Source organism: Adiantum capillus-veneris, chromosome 11, assembly GCF_014529385.1.
Source record: "Adiantum capillus-veneris isolate H3 chromosome 11, ASM1452938v2, whole genome shotgun sequence".
NCBI classification, from domain to species: Eukaryota; Viridiplantae; Streptophyta; class Polypodiopsida; order Polypodiales; family Pteridaceae; genus Adiantum; species Adiantum capillus-veneris.
In genome coordinates this window covers 151,518,755-151,532,707 of record NC_140941.1, presented here as the reverse complement: position 1 = coordinate 151,532,707, position 13,953 = coordinate 151,518,755, and positions in this window count along the sequence as shown.

Below are 13,953 nucleotides of genomic sequence, written 5' to 3'. Positions count from 1 at the left end.
GGTTTGATCTTCAACAATTCTCACAATGTTATGGTGCATTGAATTGGTGTTGACATGATCGACTAAAGATTTTCCACATCTAAGGTTTGCTTTGCTTAGTTTAACTTTGTGGTATGATATACCCAAGAATTTTTCTTTGGGATCTCCCAAGCTCCTCCCAAGTATGAGAATAGGGTTTTGAGTGTTTGGGTTGTAGAAACGATTAGCAATTCTAATCCCCAATCTCTATCTAGAGATTGTCCTTCCAACTCCATGGATGATTGGTCTAGTCAACCTTCCTTGATTGGAGTTGATTCTAGTGTCACACCTCCTTTGTTCACCTCTGTAACTTTTTCCCACAAGTGATCAAGCCAATCTTCCTACACTAAGGGGATTCCTTCTAGCCCATCTTCACTATCTTGTACTATGATTTCCATTGGTTCTGTTTTCTTTTTTTTCTTTTGATGGAGTCCCAATTGTTTCCAATTTTTATTTTTGTGCTTCGAGCATCACTTGCATGACTTTCATTAAGTTTTTTATCTTTTTTGCTTCCATATCAGTAGTTCGATAGTTTTTCCATTTTGTTTACATTGTCTGACTTACTTTTAATCCCGCTTGAAAGGCTTCCAAGGATGCATTGATATGTTTAGAAATTTTATCCACCAATACTAAGCGTCCTGATTTTGGCTTTGGTTCCTTGAATTTACTAGACATTAATTTGTTCTTTCCTTGAAAAATATCTGAGATTTCTTTCAATTTCTCTTAGTTGTTTGTGCTTTTCTTCTTCTTTGATCGTGCCCTTGTCACTACTTTGATTGAACTATCGGTTTGCTATCTGAGGAGCTAGTTGGCAGCATGACGTTTACTATGTAATTGCCATTTTTTCTCTATTTGGTGGATCCTAGTAAAATGCTCAAGATAATATCCCCCTTTTCTACCACATTGCATGCAATAACCCCAATTGGTTTAGTATCATTATGAGGCTTTGGGCAATTATTTTTCCAATGATCATCGGATCCACCATCGTTATGGCAATTTCCCATTTGTGGTTTAGACATTGTTTTCATCATGGGTGGCCTAGCCCCTTAATTTGTAATGAAATGTACAAGTGATGTCTCTGGAGGTGCCTGATAAATTGTTTCCACCATGGTAGATTGCAATACACTGAGGTGGTGCATGAATGTTGTCTCACAGCTTCCATGTGGCAACCAACCTTTGGACCACATGAGTTAGTACGTATGCACAGATATCTGCAAGGGCACAAGGTGTGCATCTTGGTAGATGATGGTGCTACTCACAATTTCATCAATTATGGGTTGGTGAAAAAACTCAAACTGCCTCAAACTCCAAGTACCCACCACTACAAGGTAGCAATGATGAATGGACATGATACTAAAATATGGGATACTCAATGCCGAGTTGTTCCATTGGAAGTACAAGGGTACTCTACATGTTTGGATTTTCAGGTTATGAACATGGAAAGGGCTGATGTGGTTCTTGGTAGGGAGTGGTTGCATAGCCTAGGACCATCATTGAAGCGTAGCTATGAGCACCACAGCTTGATGTTTGAATCCCATGGCGCACATGTGTTGTTGTTAGGAGAAAAATATATACCTTCATCACCACTGATTTGTACCGCTAAGCTTATGCAGCTCGTTTCTGATAATGAAATAGGTCAGGTTTTCTTGTGTTACTCACTGTCTCATTTTCTTTCTAACATTGAGTCTATTGAACATTCCTCAACGCCACATGCTTCTCTCTCCTCTATTCCACCAATTGCTAATTCTAAACAAGCAAACATTGCTAGTCAATTACAGAAATCATTAAAGGAATTTTAAGATTTATTTACTAATGATTTGCCATCAGGATTATCGCCGACACGATCAGTACAACATAGCATTGTCGTGGCTGCAGACTGTAAACCTGTTAGTAAACCACCTTATCGTATGAGTTATTTAGAAGCTACTGAGGTGGAACGTCAGCTTTCTGACTACCTTAGAAGAGGGTTTATACAACCTAGTTCTTCACCATGGGCTTCGCCTATTCTCTTAGTGAAGAAAAAGGATGGCAGTATGCGCATGTGCATAGACTACCGGGGCTTAGATGCGGTTACAGTTAAGAATAAATACCCATTGCCAAGAGTAGATGAGTTGTTTGATAAGCTCACTCATGCTCACATTTTTACAAAATAGACTTGCGATCAGGATATCATCAAGTCCGTATTCGACTTGCCGATATACCTAAATTTGCATTCCAAACACGGTTTGGACACTACGAGTTTTTGGTGATGCAATTTGGGTTAACCAATGCGCCCGCAACATTCATGACACTTATGGATAGTGTCTTGAAGCCATATTTGGACAAATTTGTCATTGTTTTCCTCGATGACATCCTAGTCTATAGTGCTTCTGAAGAAGAACACTTACAACATCTCAGGCAGGTGTTTGAGTTGTTACGCACAAACAAGTTATATGCCAAGGAATCTAAATGTGATTTTCTAAAAGATGAAATTCATTATTTAGGCATGTTATTTTAGCTAACGGGCTATACATGGATCAATCCAAAGTGGATACCATCCGGAAATGGATTCCTCCTAAAAATCTAGAAGAATTACATATATTTTTAGGATTTGCAGGTTTTACGGAAGGTTCGTTAAAAACTATGCTCAAATTGTTGTTCCTATGATGGATCAACTAAAAGGCAAAGGTAAAGCTTTTCAGTGGGGATCCGCTCAACATCACAGTTTCAATACGCTCAAGGATGCATTAGGTACAGCTCCTATACTAGCAATTGTAGTTCCTTTGAAACCATTCATTTTGGAAATGGATGCCAGTGACCGTGCTATTGGGAGCAGTCATGGTACAAGACGGACAGCCGATTGCATTTGAAAGCAAGAAGCTTGATGCAGCTCAACAAAACTATTCTGCTTACGAACGCGAACTCTATGCAATGGTGTCTGCCTTAAAAACATGGCAGCAATATTTGTATGGTGCTCAGTTCGAGATTGTGTTTGACCATGAAAGCATCAAATGGTTTACACAACAAACGGATTTAAAGGGTCAAAAAGCCAGGTGGGCCGAGATCCTTCAGGAATATGACTCCAAGCTAAGGTATCGCAAAGGCCGATACAATGTAGTGGCAGACACTCTAAGTCGAATTCCAGAGATCAATTCGATGTTGTTCACGAAACTTCGTAGTGAATTTTTAGGTTCTCTCACAAGCAAATATGAGCATGATGAAGCATATTCCAAAGTGTGGAGCGATGTTCAAAAGAGGGATCCTTCTCACTCCAATGATGGTAGTGTACAATTAACCTCCACACCTAGTTCTCCTTTATCAAGTGATGACTATAGCGATGGAAGCATTTTACCATCGACAATGGGTACCTACTCCACAAGGGGAGAGTTTGTGTACCGACGGACACAAACATTCGGCGCCAAATTCTTTATGAATGTCATGATAGTCCAAGTGCTAGGCACCCGGGGATTGGAAAAACTTACGCTCTCGTACAACGATAGTTTTACTGGCCAGGTCTACATGTCTTTGTTCAAGCTTATGTCTTACATTGCCAAAAATGTCAAGTTAACAAAGCTGAGCACCTAAAAGCAGGAGGACTCTTACATCCTTTGGAGATTCCCAATGGAAAATGGGAAAGCATCTCTATGGATTTTATTGTAGGTTTACCAACTACTGTACGAGGTCCTGACTCAGTATGGGTGGTCGTAGACAAGTTGACTAAACTATGTAAGTTTATTCCGACCAAATCAATGGTTAAGACACCAGAACTAGCCAAGTTGTTTGTGAACAATCTATACAAATTGTATGGTTTGCCAAGTAACATTGTTAGTGACCGTGATCCCAAGTTTAACATCCACTTTTGGAGAGCTGTATTTAAACGATTGGGTACACAGCTAAACCTCAGTACAACTGATCATCCACAAACGGATGGTCAAACGGAACGAGTTAACCAGGTGCTAGAGGATATGCTAAGAGAATACGTCAGGAAAAAACAGTGAGATTTGGGAAGAATACTTACCTATTTACGAGTTTGCCTACAACAGTGCTAAGCATGTCACAACAGGTTTTAGTCCTTTCATGCTCATGTACGGGTTTCAACCTAGGTCACCAGTTACGGTGGGGTTGGCAACCAAAAAACTCCAACAAGTTAAGGATTTTCTCCAAGACCACATGGATATGCTGAAACTTGCTTGTCAGAATGTCCGACAAGCACATGATCGGTATAAGAAGTATGCTGATGAGAAACGTCGGCAAGTTACCTTCGAAGAAGGGGAGGAAGTATTTTTACGTCTGCCAAAACATTCAAAAAGTTTGAAAAATGGGCCGACACCTAAATTATCTCCCCGATATTGTGGGCCTTTCAAAATACTCAAGCGAGTAGGTGATCGTGCCTACGAATTATTACTACCTTCACATTCTCGCATTCATCCGGTGTTTCATGGAAACACCGGATGAATGCGTTTACGTAAGCGGTTACATGGGGATGACAATGTCATTGACCAACAAGTTTTAGTTGATTTCATTGAACCTCCTACCCTATCGCATGAACCTGGACGTGTTCTTGATTATCATGAGTTGCGTACACATCATCACGTATGTCAACAAGCCTTAATCAATCGAAAGATCGACCTGAAGACGGTGCCACTTGGGAAAACATTAGTGTTCTCTAGAAGAAGTTCCCCACTTTTGTTTTCGAGGACAAAAACTCTTCTTAAGAGGTGAGTAATGTCAGGACACCGGCAAGGCCGGGCTAGGCGGTGTGGAACAGGGAGTCCAGCTAGGGCAAAGGGCCAGGGGATTGCCTATATAATGGGTGGTTGGGTGGTGGACTCTCAGGCTCTAGCTTCCCTTGTCTTACACCCTTGTAGTCTCATAAGCACATATTGGAAATTTTCATTGTACTTTGATTGATAATAGCACTCACTGGTATCATAGTTTGTCCATTTTTCTTTGATGGCACACCATTTAGATGGCCTCATTGGTCCCATGGGTTGCCCTTGGGTAAGACCTTGCCCTGGCCTCTCACTAGCATCCTTTGCATATTGCTCATCATGCCATTTATTTGTTTGAGCATGTCCTCTATGGCATTTCAAAAACAAATATTTTAGCCAAGGTTGGTAAGTCTATAATGGATCTAGGAGGCATGGTTTGAAGACAAGACCAAGCCTTACATTCTAGGGTCATACCAAATCTCTTGAATTGAGTATGGAAACTAGCCATTCTTTCTACTCTCAACACTTGCCTGAAGCTTGCTAAGTGGTCGTATGGATCCCTAGATCCAGGGTATTTCTTGACCCACTTCTAAAAATCACTTGGTTTGACTCTTCTATTATGCTTAATACCTACTGTCCTGGCTATTGGTGTTCTTCCATCTAGATCTTCAAGCCAATTACTTGGTAGTGGTGACTCATTTGGCCCTATCATTGACGTGGGTTCCTTGGGCTATACTAACCCTTTGATTGGCCATACAGCCGAAAGATCTTTTTGTTGGTTCAAATTTTTGATCCATGTTAGGTCCCGTTCCCATGATAATGTCCTTGATCAGGTAACCTTGATATTTGGTCTGTTTCAAATTTTTTTGAGGTCATCATAACAAAGTTATTGTTAAAACAATCCCTAAAGAAATGTAAGAGAAGGTTTGTTTCACCTTCCTCACTTATCTTGAAAATATACATGATTTTTAAGGGTGTTAAATTCCCTAGTTTCACATGAGCTATCCACAACAAATTTTAATATTTTGCCCCCCAAATAGACTCCAACCCTCAAGTTATTGATGCATCTTGTTTAACATTAAGCTCATATCACCCCAACCCAATAACACATATCCCTCTTTCGGTCATAATAGAATCAGTGTATCAACCTCCAACCCATCTGTCCCAGTAACCATTTAACTTCAAGCAGCACACATGTTGGTCCATATAGAAGGTTTTTTGCTTGTTGGCTCTAGCCTCCTCTTCAGACTCAACAATTTGGTCATCCACTCTAACCACATACTCCTCATTAGGATCTAGATAAATTTTAGCCACATGCTTCTTGGTATTGTAAAAGGTCAATATGTGCTTAAATTTGAGTGAGGTCCCAACACCTGAATCAGTGAAAAAGGAAGACATCTTTGAAGTTGTCGGTATTGTAAAAGGTCAAATGTGCTTAAATTTGAGTGAGGTCCCAACACCTGAGCGAGTGGAAAAGGAAGAAATCTTTGAAGTTGTGTTGGAGTAAGTGTCTGACACTTCTTCAACTATGATCTTTAACGGCCCCCTTGTTTTACACTCTCCTCAATGCACACTCTGCTCTTGGTTTCTTTGTTAAAACCTGATTTACTAGTACACGACATGATCTAAGATACATAAAGACCAATAATGCTTAATGAAATTGAATACCTAGCCTTTAGGACCAATACCAACCCATTTTTGTTGCCACAATTCCAAACCGTCTCTTAGCTCAAGCTTGATCTTGATCAATTTTGTAAAATAAAATAGTCTCTAAGTCAGTCTAATATTATCTACAAGTATGTATTATGACTCTTGATAAAAAATTTAGTCTCAATTTTGTAAAAATAGTCAAAGGACCAGTCTGCAACATTCAATATCTAAACACTCAGTTTCTAGTAGCAAACAATGTACAGATAACTCCAAATTTCATAGGCTATCTATATGATAGGTCTTCTATCTTTTGCAATCAAAAGAAATTCAAAAATGTCCTCTCTAGATAGCATATGATAATAACCGTGATTACTATCTACTGGCCTAGAAAAACATCGTTTTGCACTTTTGTTGATTCCCATTGGTCAAGGGTGTGCTCAATGAGATATGAATAAGTATCAGGTTTGGACAATTTTTGCACAATTTCTTAGTAGTTTCAATGTTTAGTATATTTTGATGCAATTTAAGTGGCTAACTAAATTTAAACTTGTCCAAATCACTTGAAATTTGACACATGCACTCTATTACTGTTAAGTATGGAGCCTGATTGACCCCTTGTAATTTTATGTATTAAGAATGTGCATCTGTAAAGCCCTTGTTATGAGGAGAAGCCATTGTGCATGAAGAAAAATCACACGCCGCAAACCAAAAAATTCACGGCCATTTGCCGAAATATTCCTTTTCACCGGAATATTATGGCTAGCAACGGCTGAAAGTGGTAAAAAAAAAAGTCGATTGGCCGGTGGCCGGTGGTCAAATTCAATGGTCAATGGCCGATTTCAAAGGCGGACTTGTCTTCTTAAGGGTGGCCACACATGGGTGGATTGGAGGGTCCAATTTGGACTTGTCAACACAAGGGCGGCTACACACCGGGAATATTATGGCTTAGCAACGGTGATGAAAGTGGTAAAAAAAAATTTCGATTGGCCGGTGGCCGGTGGTCAAATTCAATGGTCAATGGCCGATTTCAAAGGCGGACTTGTCTTCTTAAGGGTGGCCACACATGGGTGGATTGGAGGGTCCAATTTGGACTTGTCAACACAAGGGCGGCTACACACGCCTGCCTCTCATGAGAGAGCACAGCCCATTTGGCCTATAAGAGGAGGCCTCTTCTACACGCAAAAATGGATTGTGAAGCATTATGGTGCATTGTGAAGTTTATGTGAGGTGGCGAGAGTGAAGCAAGGTGGGAGCTCCAAAAGGGTATAATCCCTTTGTAACTTACGTCTTGTGTGAAGTACTAAAGCCATTCAGTGGTTGCTTTTTCGTGGACGTAGCCCACATTGGGTGATCTCTCTCTCTCTCTCTCTCTCTCTCTCTCTCTCTCTCTATAATCTCATGTGTGAAAATTATCTCTCTCCATTAAGTAGTTTACTCAATTATCTACTTAGCTACGTCTTATTTCCTAACAACTTGTTAAGTATGGAGCCTGATTTACCCTTGTAATTTTCTGTGGTAAAAGCGCACATTTGTAAGGCCCCCATTATGAGGAGAAGCCATCGTGCGTGAAGGAAAATCATCACCGGAAAACAATTTTCACGGAAAGAATCAGGGGCAAACTTTAGAGACTTTTTTTTTCGCGGAATATTATGGCCGAACGGCGGTAGGAAAGTGGTCGGAAAAACACCGGTCAGTTGGGCGGTGGGATAGTCAATGGCCGGTGGTCGGAAGTCAATGGCGGTGGCCGAATTCAAAAGCGGACTTGTCTTTCAAGGACGGCCCACATGGGGGATTGGAGGGTCGATTTGGACTTATGCTCGCACAAGGGGGTAACATGGTGTCTCTCATAGAGAGGGCATCCTTTTGGCCTATAAAAGGAGGCCATTTCTACACACATTTCATAATCTGAAGTTGATGCAACAAGGTGAGTGTGAGGTGGTGAGAGTGAAGCAAGGCGGGAGCTCATTAAGGGTATAATCCCTTTGTAAACTACTTCTTCTTGTGAAGTACTAAAGTCATTGAGTGGCTGCTTTCCGTGGAACGTATCCCACATTGGGTGAAAACACGTATATCATTGCCAAACTACCAATACTCGACCAAAAAACTTTATCTAATAGCTTGGAAACTTCATGTGGGAAAATCACTAGGTACATTGATTATTTAAGGACTTTTCACAAGACAGCTCTCAACTTTGTAGGGCTTTGTTCACGTTAGGGGCATATCATATAATTTGTATGTGGGAATGTAACAAAACAAGCAAAGAAATCACTTTGGTCACTTTGGTCGATAGGGACGACTTGTAAGTGTGCAAAATGTGAGCCTTTAGAGAGAGAGAGAGAGAGAGAGAGAGAGAGAGAGAGAGAGAGAATGAAATGTTATATTAAATGTCTTTGAAAGGCCAAAATGAGCTATGCGACAAAAAGTTTCAATTGGTGAATCTGATAATGTCTGAGTATGGAAAGTACAAAGAACTAACACTAATAAAAACATAAGGGTATGAATTGAAGCCTGATTCGGAATTGATACGAGATAGAGAAGGGTGGTGGGGGGGGGGGGGGGGGGGGGGGGGGGGGGGGGGGGGGTTTGGTGGATTCAAATGAAATCTCTCATCGGTCGTTGTCGAATCACTCACTCCTCCATGGTGAGTTTCTTTGGTTGGGCGTCTCGCATGTCGAGCTAGAGTGATCTGTATCTTTTGTTGTAGCCTTCGTCGATGGTGGGAGACCCCGAGTGGAGAGAGAGAGAGGAGAGAGAGGAGGGAGAGAGAGAGATGAGAGAGGATGAAATGTTTCTTAAACGTCTTCAAGAGGCCAAAGTGACCTATGAGACAAAAAAGTTACAATTGAGACCAAAAGTACAAAGAACGAAAAGTTACAATTGAGACCAAAAGAGGCCAAAGTGACTATGAGGACCAAAGTACAAAGAACGAAAAAATCAAACTGAAATGAAATAGGTGGGGAGGGGTGATGGGGTGAGGATTGATATAATTGGTTAGCTGATACAAAGTTGAAACAAAGATGGATACAAAATCACTAGTGATACAAATGAGATACAAATCATCAGATGAGATCTCCCATCGGTCGCTGCTGAATCTCATCAATATCCTCCATGGTCATTACTTTGACCGGTCGTCTCGCATGTTGAGCAGGAGGAAATCTACATGCTTCAACCAAAGGGGTATGAAGTAAAAGGTAAGGAGAAAATGGTTTGCAGATTAAAGAAGAGCTTGTATGGTTTAAAGCAAGCATCAAGACAATGGTACTTGAAGTTTGATCGATGGATGTTGGATCATGGATTCACAAGATGCAACTTGGATCACTGCGTCTACACGGATCATTTTAAACCTTTGGCTGGTCATTTTAAACTAACAAAGGATATGTGTCCAAAGACACAAGAGGAGATAGCCTATATGTCTAAAGTTCCATATGCTGCAGCGGTAGGTTCTCTAATGTATGCTATGGTCTGGACAAGGCCAGACATTGCACATGCAGTGGGAGTTGTGAGTGATTCATGGAACCCAGGTAAAGAGCATTGGCAAGCTGTGAAGTGGATACTTAGGTATCTAAAAGGGACAACAACAAATGCTTTGTATTTTGGAGGAACTGATATTTTCTAGAAGGGTATGCTGATGCAGATATGGCAGGTGACAAAGATACTCGAAGGAGCACTACTGGCTATGTGTTCACGGTTGGAGGCACAGCAGTAAGCTGGGCTTCAAAGCTGCAGAAAGTGGTTTCACTTTCTACCACGGAAGCAGAGTATGTAGCAATGACGGAGGCAAGCAAAGAACTCTGTGGCTTACCGATTCTTAGAGATCTTGGATTCAAACAAGACAATTGTGTCTTGTACAGTGATAGCAAAGCGCTAACCATCTTGCGAAGAACTCAGCCTTTCATTCAAGGACAAAGCACATGAGGTGAGATATCATTCATAGGCACTCTTTTGGAAGAGGGACAGCTAAAGCTAGGAAAGGTGTATACAAGTCAAAATCTGCAGACATGTTTACAAAGGTGGTCAACAAGGAGAAGTTGAGCTTTTGCTCATCTTCAATCGGCATTCAAGGATAAGAAGCCAGAATGGAAGCAGTCACAGGTTTGGTTTGGATATCAATCTCAGTGGGAGATTGTTAATGTATGGAGCCTGATTTACCTTGTAATTTTCTGTGGTAAAAGGCACATTTGTAAGGCCCCCATTATGAGGAGAAGCCATCGTGCGTGAAGGAAAATCACTCATCGGAAACCAAAATTTTCACGGACAAGAATCAGGGGCAACTTTAAAGGCTCGGGGGGGAGGCCCCGAGACTTTTTTTTTTGCCGGAATATTATGGCGGGACGGCGGCCGGAAAGTTGTCGGAAAACAACCGGTCGGTTGGCGGGGGCGGTAGTCAATGGCCAGTGGCCGGTGGTCGGAAAGTCAATGGGTGGCAGAATTCAAAAGGGACTTGTCTTCTCAAGGGCGGCACACATAGGCAGATTGGAGGGTCCGATTTGGACTTATTCGCACAAGGGAGGCTACACATGGTTGTCTCTCATAAGAGAGGGCAGCCCTTTTGGCCTATAAAAGGAGTCCATTTCTACACACATTTCATAGTGTGAAGTTGATGCAACAAGGTGAGTGTGAGGTGGTGAGAGTGAAGCAAGGCGGGAGCTCCATTAAGGGTATAATCCCTTTGTAAAATACTTCTTGTTTTGAAGTACTAAAGCCATTGAGTGGCTGTTTTCCATGGACGTAGCCCATTGGGTGAACCACGTATATCGTGTGTTATCTCTCTCTCTCTCTCTCTCTCTCTCTCTCTCTCTACTCTATAATCTCGTGTATATAAATCTGTCTCTCTATTAAGTAATCTACTCAATTATCTATTTAGTGTCTTATTTCCTAACAACTGGTATCAGAGCAAGGTTTGCTCGTAGCTAAATTATCTCAAGGAAGGATTCCTTGAATTGAGTGGGAGTTATGGCGGAGGAAGGGAAGCTCAAGATTGAGAAGTTCAATGGCAAAAACTACCAACATTGAAAGATACAGATTGAAGACTATCTCTACCAGAAGGACCTCTATTTGCCACTAGGCGGTCTTGCGAAGAAGCCCGCAACAATGGCAGATGAAGCATGGATTGTCCTTGATCGAAAGGCACTGGGGAACAATCCGGTTAAAGCTTGGTTGTCAACGGTGGCTTCAATGTTTCGGAGATGAAGACCACGGAGGACTTGATGAAGTCACTTGACGACTTCTACGAGAAACCATCGGCATCCAATAAGGTATTTCTTATGAAGCGCTTGTTCAATCTAAAGATGGCAGAGAATGGTTCAATTTCAAAAAAACTAAATGACTTTAACACCAACATAAGTCAACTTCGATCGATGAAATCAATTTTGATGATGAAGTGCGAGCTCTCCTTATACTATCGTCTCTACCGGATAGTTGAGACAACCTTGTGATGGCTGTAAGTAATTCTATCTCTGGCACAAATACTCTTAAATTTGGTGATTTTGTGGGTATATTCCTAAGCGAGGAAATGCGAAGGAAAAGCACAAGTGAATCATCAAGTGCTACACTGTCAGTGGAAACGAGAGGAAGGCCTAAGGAGAGGTTCAAAAATCAAAAGGATCGTGATCGCTCAAGGCGGAGCAAGTCACACACAAAATCAGTTCTTGAATGTTGGAACTGCGACAAAAAGGGCCACTTCAAGAAGGATTGATGGTCCAAGAAGAAGAAGAAGTCGGAGTCTTGAGACAACATGCCAACATTGGAGGCCAATGTGGTAGGTAAAGTAGAGCAAGATTCTCTAATTCTCTCATTAGACAATTTGTCTAATTCTTGGATAGTAGATTCCAGGGCTTCATTCCATGCGACACCACACAAGCAATATTTCCAAGATTACAACAAAGGTAATTTTGGGTATGTATACTTGGGAGATGATGAAGCTTGTGAAATTGTTGACAAATGTATAGTTTGTGTCAAAACTACTAATGGAAATGAATGGAAGCTTAAAGATGTTAGGCATGTTTCTTCTCTTTGCAAGAATTTGATCTCTATAGGACAATTGGACGATGAAGGTCACAACATTGCATCGGAAACAAATGGTGGAAAATCTCAAAGGAATCTTTGGTGGTTTCCAAAGGAGAAAAGGTTGACACACTTGTGTACTGCCAGCTCGCAATCTTCAGCTTGTGCAACAACTACAAAAGACGTCAGTGCGGTGTGGCACTACCAACTTAGGCATATGAGTGCCAAAGGAATGCAAATCCTTCAATCAAAGAAGCTTCTACCAGGTTGGAAAGAAGTGGACTTAGAGTTCTATGAAGATTGTGTTTATGGTAAACAAAAGAGGGTAAATTCCTAAAAGCAAGAAATGAAAGAAAAAATAAAAAACTTGAATTGGTTCATTCTGATGTTTGGCGTCATGCAAGTACACCATCCTTTGGTGGCTCATTTTACTATGTAACATTCATAGACAATGCAACTAGAAAAACATGGGTTTATGTCATGAAGAATAAATCCGATGTGTTTTCTATTTTTCAAAGGTGGAAAGCCTTTGTGGAGAATGAAGTAGGTACCAACGTTAAATGCCTCAGATCCGACAATGGAGGCAAATATTATAGTCAAGCTTTTGAAAGATTTTGTGCTAACAATGGCATTTGGAAGCAAAGGACAACCCAAGGACACCTCAACAAAATCGCATTTCCAAAAGGATGAACATAACAATCATGGAGTGAGCACAAATCATGCGGCTACATGCAAGCTTACCGCTTGAGCTTTGGGTGGAAGCAGTAAGTATGTCTAAGTATTTGATCAACCGGTCACCCTCAACGGTATTGGATGTGGGAGTTCCAGAGGAGGCATGGACAGGTAAACCAATGAATTATTTATTTCTCAAGGTGTTTGGCTGTCAGGCTTTCATGCACATAGATAGAAGCCTAAGATCAAAGCTAGATGCAAAGTCCAAAAAGTGTTTCTTCATTGGCTATAGAGAAGGTGACTTTGGATATCCCCTATGAAATTTTGAAGATGATAAAATCTTTAGAAGTAGGGATGTAATTTTCAAAGAACAAAATATGTACAAAGATTACTTGAAAAGAAAACAAACAAGAGAAACAGGTGATGAGTACATGGAGCTTGAGGACGTGAAGACTCAAGGAGTGCAAACGGTGACCATGGACAACAAACCAACCAAGAATCATACAAAGAATCTATGCAACATGAATCGAAAGAAGAATGGATAATGAGCATGCAAGTGGAGATGGACTCATTACATCCAACCAAACATGGGAGCTGGTTGAGTTGCCTAAAGGTAAGCGGGAACTTCAGAACAAATGGGTGTACAAGCTGAAGGACGAAGAAGGTGGGAAGAAAAGGTACAAGTCTAGGCTTGTGGTAAAAGGGTTTTCTTAAAAGAAAGGTATTGACTTTAATGAAATATTTTCTCCTGTTGTAAAAATGAACTCAATTAAGCTTTTCTTAAGCCTTGTGGCTGCTCATGATTTGAATCTTGAGCAAATGGATGTAAATATGGCATTCCCTCACGGTGACATAGAGGAGGAAATTTATATGCTTCAACCAAAGGGGTATGAAGTAAAAGGTAAGGAGAAAATGGTTT